The sequence below is a fragment of the Zingiber officinale genome, chromosome 5A, assembly GCF_018446385.1.
Source record: "Zingiber officinale cultivar Zhangliang chromosome 5A, Zo_v1.1, whole genome shotgun sequence".
In the NCBI taxonomy this organism is placed as follows: domain Eukaryota; kingdom Viridiplantae; phylum Streptophyta; class Magnoliopsida; order Zingiberales; family Zingiberaceae; genus Zingiber; species Zingiber officinale.
Window position 1 is genome coordinate 118,144,808 of NC_055994.1, and position 9,280 is coordinate 118,154,087.

Below are 9,280 nucleotides of genomic sequence, written 5' to 3' on the forward strand. Positions count from 1 at the left end.
GGCCGGCCAAGGTCCTAGAAGCCCTTTTTGTTCGTTTGTGAGTCCAAGAAGCAAGGTAAGTGCTTCTCACCTGCAGTAGGAGTAGTTTCGGACCTTTGTTCTTCTTGAATTCGAAGCATAAGAAGCGCTTATAGTGCAGATTTTTAATTAAGCCTATAGTACAGATTTTAATTAAGCTTATAGTGCAGATTTTTATGTAGGCTTATAGTGCAGATTTTAATTAAGCTTATAGTGCAGATTTTTAATTAAGCCTATAGTGCAGATTTTAATTAAGCTTATAGTGCAGATTTTTAATTAAGCCTATAGTGCAGATTTTAATTAAACTTATAGTGCAGATTTTTATGTAGGCTTATAGTGCAGATTTTAATTAAGCTTGTGGTGCAGATTTTTAATTAAGCCTATAGTGCAGATTTTAATTAAGCTTATAGTGCAGATTTTTATGTAGGCTTATAGTGCAGATTTTAATTAAGCTTATAATGCAGATTTTTATGAAGATTTTAATTAAGCCTATAGTGCAGATTTCAATTAAGCTTATAGTGCAAATTTTTATGTAAGCTTATAGTGTAGATTTTAATTAAACTTGTAGTGCAGATTTCTTAGAGCTTAAAATGCAGATTTCTTTAGAGCAGATTTCTTTAGAGCTTGTAGTGCAGATTTCTTAAGAGCTTATGGTACAGATTTCTTTAAAGTTTATAGTGCAGATTTTTGGTGGAACTTGTAGTGCAGATTTTTGGTGGAATGTATAGTGCAGCTTTTTGGTGGAACTTGTAGTGCAGATTTTTGGTGGAACTTATAGTGCAGTTTTTAAAGAAAAAGATTATAGTGCAGTTTGGTTAAGCATTATAGTGCAGAATTTATGTTTGCATAGTATGAAGAAATAGTGTAGCATAGAATGCAGAATCTTGATTAGTATAGTATACAGAATTTTGATTAGCATTGTATGCAGATTTTTGTTTATGCATTTCAAAGTTAGAATTTGTTTAAACATTTCAGTTTTTAAAGAAGCATTCTTTTATTAGAAGTATTAACAAGTGTAAGAAAGATAAAGAAAAGAAAGAGAAAGGCCAAGGCCTTAAGTAGATCCCAAAGTCAAGACTTTAGGGGTTTTTGCACACAAGGTGCTTAAAAAAAATGCCGAGGCATTATATATTAGAAGTAATAAAAGATAACAAGTATTTTACTTTATTTAAGAGGCTAGTACCCGACTTCCGAGGTTGTCGTTAAACAAATCCAGGTGTCCAATTCCGAGGTTTTGGCCTTGGTAGACCGAGGTCTGCTCTTTTAGGATTGGTGGCTCGCTACCCCAACCTATTAGGGAATGCGCATAAGATGGTACTATGCCTGGGCCCAAGAAGAAAGTTGATTATTATTTTGAAGTATTAAAGTATAAGTTTTTAAACAAGTGAAATAAGATTCAGAAAGTGTTTAAAATTCAGTAAGATTATGCTAGCATGATTGTATAGATTTGTTTTACACGTTTAGCATTTCAGTATGTTTCTTTTGCTTGTAGATGAGCATGAGTAGTTTTCCTTTTGAGCATTCAGCATTTAGATTTTAATATATTCACATGCATATTTGAGTTTTGTGAGTTAGATAGCGCTTACTAAGCAATTTTGCTTATAGATGCATTTTCCTCTTACGACAGATAAAGGAAAGGGAAAGTTATAGCAAAGGAAGACGACAAGGAGGTGCGGATGGATATGTGATGCCTGGACTATAGAAGCCTTGAGACCTAGCATAAGAATTTATTAAGATTATCATTTAGTCTTTCACTGCTAGTTAATTGTATGTTTTAAGTTTTTTAGAGTTTATGTATTGATCTTTACATGTGAACAACTCTAATTAAGTAAAGTTAGTAGTCCAGTAGCGCTCCGCCCTCACAGACCAGTAGTGAGGAGGGTGGGGTGTTACATTAACTTCCATTCTTTGAATCCTTCGGGCAGTATTAGCTTCGGCCCAAACTATTTCTACATAACATTTTCGGGTTGTCTTCTGATCACCTCGCACCTCCCCAACTTGGTCATCAACAGGGAATTTAATTTTCTGACAGAAAGTAGAAACAACCGCCCTGAACTCGTTCAAGGCAGGTCGACCCAGTATCACATTATAAGAGGATGGGGCATCTGATGGATCGAAAGCGCTAGAGGGGGGGGGGGGTGAATAGCGCTCGTGGCTATTTCATTTTTCGAAATATTAGAATCGTAAAATTAAGTAACGCAGCGGAAAAAGTAAAGCAAGCAGAGAACGACACAGGGAGTTTACAATGTTCGGAGCCTGGGACGACTCCTACTCGAAGGCCCGTGATCCTTGATTGCTTTCCGTGGGCAACAATTATAAGCTCATAAAATATTACAACTGGAATACAGTAGAGATTGCAACTATGTAAAGTGAAAACTAATACTGACAATGAAAGATTGAAGAGTCTGAGCTTCGGGTCGTCGACGTCGAGTCGTAGCACTTCAAGGTCGTCTCGATGGCAGCACTTCACAGAAGAAAGCTTAGAATGTCTTGTTCTCTAGCTGCTCCCTCGACCCTCTTTTTATATGACATTCCGGGTGCCTGGATCCCTTCCGGGCGCCTGGAGTGTGACGTGGCCAACCAACTAGGATGCTCCACGTGGCGAAGTCGCGGCAGGGATAAAACTTGGTCCCGAGCGCCCGGACCTGTTCCGAGCGCCTGGACCTCCGGGCGCCCGGATCCATCCCGGGCGCCCGAACCACCTTTTTCCAACAGGTTCCTCTCCTGCAAAACAAGGTTAGTCCGAGCAAATACCCTGCAAGATAGTGTTAGAATATGATAAATCATAGTAAAGAAGAACTGACAGTCTTCGGACTGTTCGAGTCTGACTTCGGATTTCCAACCGAAAACCCTAGGTCGACCCGACGCCTAATGTTCCCTCTACGGGGAACGCGTCCTCACCTACTCCCCTCAGGAGAGATTACCTGATGCCAGTCCGGTCCTCCAGACCGACTGGACTTTCCGCCTAGGGTTACCACCCCCTAGGACCTAGGGTTACCGCCCCCTAGGGTTTTTCTCCACCTAGGGTTGCCACCCCCTAGGACCTAAGGTTGCCGCCCCTTAGGGTTTTCCTTCACCTAGGGTTACCGCCCCCTAGGACCTAAGGTTGCCTCCCCTTAGGGTTTTCCCTCACCTAGGGTTACCGCCCCCTAGGACCTAAGGTTACCACCCCTTACGATTTTCCCTCACCTAGGGTTACCGCCCCCTAGGACCTAAGGTTACCACCCCTTAGTATTTTCCCTTTTCCTAATCGCAGCTAGGGCTTTCCTGAAACACTTATTCGACATGTTAGATCACCACAAACCTTAACTTTGAATCCTTTGCCATTATCAAAACTCAGGTTCGATCGTCGGATGCTTCCCGCACCAACAATCTCCCCCTTTTTGATTATGGCAACCGAAATTCAAAGTTAAGTAATAATATGCAGTAAGGTTTAAGTACAAGGAAAGAAAGAAAAAAAATGGCATTACAAACTCCCCCTTAATATAACCTCCCATTTGGATTTTTGTTCTCTTTGAATTTCTCTTCTTTGATTTTTGTTCTCTTTCTTTTTGAATTTCTCTACTCTCCCCCTTTGCCATATATCAAAAATAAGCTAGTTTTGAAAAAACTTAACTTTTCAAGACAAAACTTAGCAGAATTTGCTTAAAAATCTTAACTTAGGCAAGAGGCAAAAAAAGTAAGTGAAAAGCAACATCTTAGAATTGGTTTTAATAGCAACATTTTTGAAAGAAAATTTGGCTAAGGAAAATAGTTTAATTGCAAAAAGAACTTTAAACCATTGATTTTGCTAGAGGATATTTTTCTTTGTGATATATTCAGCTCTTTTTAACTTAGTGAATTTTCTAACAGAAGAAAAAAAATTTTAAATAGAAGAGACTTGAAAGTCGTAAATTTGAAAAAGTTTTTGAAAAGCTGTTTAAGATAAATGAATTTCAAAGATACTTAAGATAAAGGAGAAGTGTTAATCTTAGTGTTTAATAGTTTACAAATTTTGTTTTAGTAAGGTATCAGAGCCCTAAGGTCAAGCATGAGTTAAGATTTGTTTTGATCAGGTATCAGATCCCTTAAGTACAAGCATGCTTTAACTTATTATTTCCTTCACTAACTGTCTAACCTTTAGCTACTTGCTGATTGCCTTGACGGCAACAGTGTTCACTTGGTTAGTCAAGTCAAGTCAATTGATCCAGTTAAATTTGACTAGGGCTGGAAGACTTGATTTGATTACTGTTAAGAAAGTCTTTAACGCCCAGACTCATATTGATGCACAGAAATAAGCATTCTTGAGTCCAGGCTGTACCCTATGCATCTCACACCGTTCTATGTTTTACAAACACAATCAAGGTAAACCTAGGTGTTTGTGAGATGCTCTGGCTGAGTCCTGGGGGAACATGTTTTCTAGGGAAAAAGCCTAGGCTAAGTCCAAATTTAGAAAGTCTAGTAAAGTAGGGATTTTGAAAAATCAAAATTTTGCCTAGAATTTTAGAAATGTAATTTTAAACCAAAAAGCATTAAGAGGACTGATTTGAAGATACCTATTCTACCCAACACATTCCTATTTGTCTTCTGAGTGTACTGAACTCAAGTTCAGGTAAAGGTTTTGTAAAGTTGTCAGCTAGGTTTGATTTGGACTCAACGTAGTTGAGTACAATATCACCCTTAGCTACATGATCCCTTACAAAGTGGTGCTTCACTTCTATATGTTTAGTCCTTGAGTGATGAATCAAGTTTTTTGTTAGATTTATTGAACCGATGTTATCAATTGAGATATTTGTTTTTTGATATTCAAGTTGATAGTCTTTAAGGGTATGCATCATCCATAGTAATTGAGATGCGCATTCACCTAGTACTATATATTCAGCTTCAGTGGTAGATAAGGCAACACAGTGTTGCTTTCTACTTGACCAACTTACTAGGCAGTGCCCTAAAAATTGACAACTGCCACTTGTTCTTTTTCTATCTAGCTTGCATCCGGCATAGTCAGAGTCAGAGTAGCCGGTTAGATCAAGGGTGCAAGATCTAGGGTACCAAAGTCCTACGTTTAGGGTTCCCTTAACATACCTAAGGATTCTTTTTACTAGGGTTAAGTGAGACTCTTTTGCACAAGATTGGTATCTTGCACACATACCTACTGCAAAGATGATGTCTGGTCGACTTGCAGTTAGGTACAGTAGACTTCCTATCGCACTTCGATAGTATTTCAAGTCTACTGGTTTACCTTCTAAGTCTGAGTCAATTTTAACATTAGTAGCCATTGGTGTATTAATGATTTTTGAGTTTTCCATTCCAAATTTACTAATTAATTCCTTAGCATATTTGGTTTGATAAATATAAATTCCATCTTTGGTTTGCTTAATTTGTAACCCTAAAAAGAAGTTAAGTTCACCTACTAGACTCATTTCAAATTCATTTTCCATTAGTTTGGTAAATTCTTTTAGAAATTTTGAGTTGGTTGATCCAAAAATAATATCGTCGACGTAAATTTGGGCTATAAAGATGTCATTTTCAAAGGTTTTTACAAAAAGGGTTGGGTCTATTTGACATTGGTTGAACCCTTTTGATATTAGATAGTTGGACAGTCGTTCATACCAAGCCCTAGGTGCTTGTTTTAGTCCATACAGGGCCTTTTTTAATCTTAAGATATAATTTGGATGTTCTATGTCCTCAAATCCTGGGGGTTGACCTACGTATACTTCTTCTTTAATAAATCCGTTTAAGAATGCGGATTTTATATCCATTTGGAATAGCTTGAATCCTTTGTGTGCTGCATAGGCCAACAGCATCCTAATGGATTCAAGTCTTGCTACAGGAGTATAGGTCTCATCATAGTCTAGCCCTTCTATTTGATTGAATCCTTTGGCTACTAACCTGGCTTTATTTCTGACTATTTCACCTTGATCACTTAATTTGTTTATAAAAACCCATTTAGTGTCAATTATGGTTTTGTTAATGGGTTTAGGCACTAATTCGCATACCTGATTTCTTTCAAATTGGGCCAATTCTTCTTGCATTGCTATAGTCCAATCTGGGTCTGGTAGGGCTTCTTCTATAGTTTTGGGTTCAATTTTTAAAATTAGGGCTATTTGACTCTGGTTTCTATAGGATGACCTAGTTCTGACTCCTACAGTTGGATCACCCAAGATTTGGTAAGATGGGTGATTTGTACTTGTTCTGGTTGGTCGTGTGTCATTTGAATTAGTGATTTGTTCTTCAGATTCAATAGGTTCAAGTTGAATTTCGTCATCTTCTTTGTTTATTGGATTAGCATTTTCTGTATTTCAGTTTCATTTATAGTGTCTTCATCAAATTTTATATTTGTTGTTTCTTCTACTTTTAGGGTATTTTTGTTATATACTCTATATGCTCTACTAGTGGTTGAGTACCCTAAAAATATTCCCGGGGTTGTTTTTGATGTAAATTTTCCTAAGTAGTCTTTAGTGTTTAAAATGAAAACTTTGCACCCAAATACCTTTAAATAGTTTAAGTTAGGAATTTTATTATAATAAATTTCATAGGGTGTTTTATTTTGAAATTTGTTAATTAAAATCCTATTTTGAATGTAGCATGTTGTACTAACTGCTTCAGCCCAGAATTGATTAGATAGTTTATATTCATTTAACATGGTTCTAGCAGCTTCTTGTAGGGTTCTGTTTTTACGTTATACTAAACCATTTTGTTGGGGGGTTCTAGGGCAGGAATATTCATGTTTGTACCCATTTATCTCACAAAATTTAGTGAAGTTGTGATTCTCAAATTCTCCTCCATTGTCACTCCTTATTCTTTTGATTTTGGTATCTTTTTCATTTTCTGTTAATTTGCAAAAATTGCTAAATATTTCAAAGGTTTTATCTTTTGTTTTTAGAAACTTTACCCAGGTGAACCTGGAGTAGTCATCGATTATGACTAAGCAATACTGGTTCTTGCTTAGTGACTTGGCTCCATGTGAATCAAATAGATCTAGGTGAAGGAGCTCAAGTAGGTAGGTAGTTCTAACTGAATTGGTTGACTTGTGGGTGGACTTGGTTTGTTTTCCTTGTTGACATGCATTACAGATTGAGTTTTCAATAACTTTTAATTTGGGTAACCCTCTAACTAGTCCATTTTGACTCATTTTTGAAATGAGTTTTGTGTGAGTGTGACCGAGTCTTCTGTGCCACAGCTCAGTTTCCTCTTGTTGTGTTAAAAAACACTTTATTGAGGATGTTGGTAGATAAACGGTGTAGACATTATCTTTCCTAGTACCCTTAAGTACGATTTTTGGATTATCAACGTGTTTGACTATACATTTGGACTTGGTAAAATTGACTGAGTAACCAGTATCGCATAATTGACTTATACTTAATAAATTGAAATTAAAATCTTCAACTAATAATACTTTTTGAATAATGAAATCAGAGTTAAGTTCGATATTACCTTTTTCGATTAATTTCAGTTTTCCATCGTTGTCGAATGCAACTGATCCTAGGTTCTTTAGTTTTAGCTTAGTGAACTTCAACATATCTCCAGTCATATGTCTGGAGCATCCACTGTCCAACATCCATTGATCCAATTCAGAGGGGTTTGGCCCTTCGGAAACGGATGCGGATCCGTGGCTTCTCTCGGACTCGGCTTCCGATTCGTCCTCGCTTCCGGATTCGTTGGTGTAGTCCCGTGCTGTCAATGTGAGAAAGTTAGTCTTCTCTAGTTCTTCGTCGTCGGATTCCTCGGAAGAAGACTCGTCCCATGTTGCCTTCAATGCCTTCTTTCTTTTTGGTTTCTTTGGATCCTTCTGGTTCGGGCAGTTTACCTTGATGTGCCCCTTCTGATTGCACCCGTAGCAGGTCACTTCGAATTTAACCTTCGAGCTTGGTTGGGCTTCTTTAGACTGGATGACCTTTCTGACATCCTTTTTGTTGAAGCCCTTCTTTTTGCAGAGCTTCTTTACCAAGTTGACTATTTCGATTGTAAGTTCATCGTCGTCTTCCGAATCTGGTTCTTCTTCTGACTCAGGTTCGGTTCTGCGCTTGATTTTTGATTCGCGCGTTCTCCCTGTTCCTGCAACCAAAGCCAACCCTTTCTCGGTCGGGCGTGCATTAGTCTTTTCATGAAGTTCAAATTCTACAAAAAGTTCATCTAACTTAATGGTAGATAAGTCCTTGGAGACCTTGTAGGCATCTACCATGGATGCCCACAAGGTGTTCCTTGGAAAAGCATTTAAAGAATACCTTATGATGTCCCGGTTGTCTACCTTCTGTCCAATTGCATGAAGACCATTGAGCAGATCTTGAATCCGAGCATGGAGTTGGGCAGCTGATTCACCTTCCTGCAATTTGATGTTAAATAATTTATTGAAGATTAAGTCTCTTTTACTTACTTTGGTGTCGGATGTCCCTTCGTGAAGTTCAGTGAGCTTCTCCCACAACTCTTTGGCACTGTTGAAGGGGCCGACGCGATTGAGTTCTTCTTTTGATAGGCCACACTGGAGGGTGCAGGTTGCCTTGGCATTAGCTTCCACCTTCTTAATAAGAGATGCGTCCCAATCCTCGTATGGTAGTGGTTTGCCGGTGCTATCAGTTGGCAGTTGGAGTCCGGTTTTGACAATCATCCAGACTTCAAAGTGAGTCTGGAGATATGCCTTCATCCGACCCTTCCAGTACCCGAAGTCGTCTCCGGTGAATAGCGGAGGGCGGGCTGTACTGTAGCCTTCTTGAAGGGCCATTTCAGATCAACCTAAAAAGAAAACAACTGACAAGATGTTCCAGGACTTGGTCCTGGCTTAGTAGTGCGGAAGGAAGAAAATGGATCACGAACTCGGGTGCTGCTGCACCAACTCTGAGCAGAAAACCGATTCGAGAGAAAGAATTAGAATATAGCTACGAAGCTAAATTCTAATCGACTCCGAAAAATCTGAAAATACCACGAAAAATGTTTTGAATGGTGGTTGCACCGATTCAAAATGACCCCGCTCTGATACCAATTGATGGATCGAAAGCGCTAGAGGGGGGGGGGTGAATAGCGCTCGTGGCTATTTCGTTTTTCGAAATATCGGAATCGTAAAATTAAGTAACGCAGCGGAAAAAGTAAAGCAAGCACAGAACGACACAGGGAGTTTACTTCGTTCGGAGCCTGGGATGACACCTACTCGAAGGCCCGCGATCCTTGATCGCTTTCCGTGGGCAACAACTATAAGCTCGTAAAATATTACAACTGGAATACAGTAGAGATTGTAATTATGTAAAGCGAAAACTAATACCGACAACGAAAGATCGAAGAGTCTGAGCTT